The following is a 3150-nucleotide window of genomic DNA, read 5'->3' on the forward strand; positions in this document are numbered from 1 at the left end:
GTTCCAAAATATTCATTCTCCACAATGTTCTTCACAGCTTGTCATGATCCACACCATCGTAAGACTTTACGTAATCAATGAAGCACAGATAAATGATTTTATGGTATTCTCTGACATCAGCAATGATTTTCCTCATTCCGCATTCTTATCTGAATCCAGCTTGAACTTCTGGGAGTTCCTTGTCAATGTATAGTTGCAGCTGTTTTTGAATTATCTTTAGCAAAAATTTACTTGCGTATAATATTAGTGATATTGTCCAATGATTTCCATGTTCCATTGGGTCACCTCTCTTTGGAATGGGCACACACATGGTATCTCTTCCAATCAGTTGGCCAGGTAGCTGTCTTTCAAATTTCCTGGCATAGAAATTTGTGCTTCCACTGCTGCATGTTTGTTGAAAGATTTCAATTTGTATCCCATTAATTTCCAGAGCCGTGTTCTTTGCCAGTGCCTTCAGTGCACCTTGGACTTCTTCCTTCAGTACCATTGACTCTTGATCATATGCTATCTCTTGAAATGGTTGAATATTGACCTTTTTTGTTTTTTCACAGTGACTTTATGTATTCTTTCTATCTTCTTTTGATTCTTTCTGCATCATTCAATATTTTGCTCACAGAATCCTTCAGCATTTCAAGTCAAGACTTGAATTTTTTCTTCAGTTCTTTCAACTTGAGAAATGCTGAACATGTTTTTCCCTTTTGGTTTTCTAACTACATACAGGTCTTTGCACATTGCATTATACTTGACTTTGTTTTCTCAAAATGACCTTTGAAATTTTCAGTCTAGTTCATTTACTTTTCATTTCTTCTATTTGCTTTAGCATTTCTGCCCTGGAAAGCAAATTTCAGAGTCTCTTTTGATATCTTTTTCTTCTTTCTTGTCTTCTTAATGACCTTTTGCTTTCTTCCTGTATGATGTCATCCCATAACTTTTCTGGTCTCCAGAAATTCATCAAATCTGTTCTTGAGATGGTGTCTAAATTCAGGTGGGATATGTTCAAGGTCATATGCTGGCTTTTGTGGACTTGTTTTAATTTTCTTCAGCTTCAGCCTGAACTTGCATATGAGCAGTTAATAGTATGTTCCAGTCTGCACCTGTCCTTATTCTGGCTGATGATATGGAACTTTTCCATCTCTTTCTACAGATGCAGTCAATTTGATTTCTGTATATTCCATCTGGTGCGGTCCATATGTATAGTCATCTTTTATGTTGTTTAAAAAGGTATTTAAAAAGGTATTTGCAATGAAGAATTCATTGATCTTGCAAAACTCTATCATGTAATACCCAGCATTATTTCTATCACTAAGATCATATATTCTAACTAGTAATCCTTCCTCTTCATTTCCAACCTTTACATTCCAATCGCCAGTAATTATCAATACATCTTGGTTGTATGTTTGATCAATTTCAGACCGAAGACAGAAGAGTTCTTCAATTTCATCATTATTGGCTTAAGTTGTGCATAAATTTGAATAATAGTTGTATTAACTGGTCTTCTTGTAGGTGTTTGGATATTATCCTATCACAGACAGCATTATACTTTGAGATAGATCTGGAAATGTTCTTGATGATGATGCCTATGACGCCATTCCTCTTCAATTTGTCATTCCCAGTATAGTAAACCATGTGGCAGTCAGCTTCAAAATTGCCAGTACCAGCCCATTTCAGCTCACCGATGTCTAGGATATCCACATTTATGCATTCCATTTCATTTTTATTAATTTCCAATTTTATATACAATTGACCAACATAGTATTGGAAAATGAGCCCTCTGCATTGGAAAGCCCTACTCAAACATACTAACAACCATAAGGATGTTGTAAGACTGGCCAGTGCTTTATTTGTTATATGTAAAAAGTCACCTCGAGTGGGAGCCAAATTGATGGCAACTAGCAACAATGATACCGGATTTTACTGACCAAGAATGTGAAAACATGCTGGCAAGAGGCATGTTAAAGCACTATGCAGGTGCCTACAGAAGCACTGTCCTCACAGAAAGCTTTGCTCAAGGTTCAGGCACATACACATACGGCCATTATGAGTCAGTCTGTTCTGTTATAAATAAATTCACTGTGAATCAGAACTGACCAGATGGTACCTAACAACAATAATTCCTTTTGTTGTAATTCCTTTTAATGGGAAAGGGACAATAAATCCAACTTTGTTATGCTATCTGGATTCCCCTGGTATTTTTCAATTCTCTCTGGGATAGTGAGTTTCTGTAGGGTCATCTCTAATAGAATTATAGCCTGGAACTATGGCATGAGGAAACCAGTGAAATGCAAAGCGTATCATAAAGTATATATTTAGCACATAGTCACCAAGCTAGCTGAGAATTAGTTCAAAAGTTTCTAAGAAGAGAATAGGACTTTAAGGAAGAACAAGAACCCTGAACTCCCTCTGGAAAGGGTCTGGGAGAGGAGGCAGAGGGATCAAGGGAAGAAAGGAAGAGACTGAGCAGAGGGCATGAGGGATGTGTGTGACTGGAAGGAAGCATTAAGCCTGATGAATTGTGGAGAATGGTGGTATTATAACTTTTTGAAATAAGAACTGGCTTATGAAAGTTGGGAGCGAGTAACCTGGGAATAAATGAAATGAGGAATGAAATTGAAGCCATTATTTCTGGCCTGCTAATGAGTCCTGGTGTGGTACTGTAGGATAAGCACTCAACCTTGTAAAGCAAGGCCGGTTTAAATCACAAGGTTGGCAGTTCACACTCACCAGCCACTCCTTGGAAACTCTATACAGGGTAGTTATGAGATGAAACAGACTCAACGACATTTAATAACAACAATGAACAGATGCCAGCATGCCCCTAACCTCTTGCTGTATTCGTTGCTTTCTTAGAGATAAACATTGGAATTCAAAGAGGTGCAGCAGGACTGGTACTGAAAACCAAAGGCTCTGGGTTAGTTTGGTCATGAAAAAAGAAGAGTAGAAGTTGGAGACTAGATTTCTAGTCTCTGAGGAACTAAAAAACCAACCCCCCACCCCCAAACCATTAACTACTTAACTATTGCCACTGGATTTAATTGCAGTATTAAAGGGAGTCAGAATAGGTAAGAACATATAAGAGAAGGTTTTAATATGAATCTGTGAAACATCCTACAACATGGATTAACCTGAAAGACATTATGCTGAGTGAAATTA

At 37.5% G+C, this 3150-nt stretch overlaps 1 pseudogene; it reads left to right on the top strand.

The window, feature by feature from the left end:
* The first annotated feature begins 1898 nt into the window (after nucleotides 1-1898).
* LOC102828292 overlaps nucleotides 1899-3150 on the top strand; it is a 75136-nt pseudogene continuing 73884 nt past the window's right edge.

This window comes from Chrysochloris asiatica, unplaced genomic scaffold (assembly GCF_000296735.1).
Source record: "Chrysochloris asiatica unplaced genomic scaffold, ChrAsi1.0 scaffold00087, whole genome shotgun sequence".
Lineage (NCBI taxonomy): Eukaryota > Metazoa > Chordata > Mammalia > Afrosoricida > Chrysochloridae > Chrysochloris > Chrysochloris asiatica.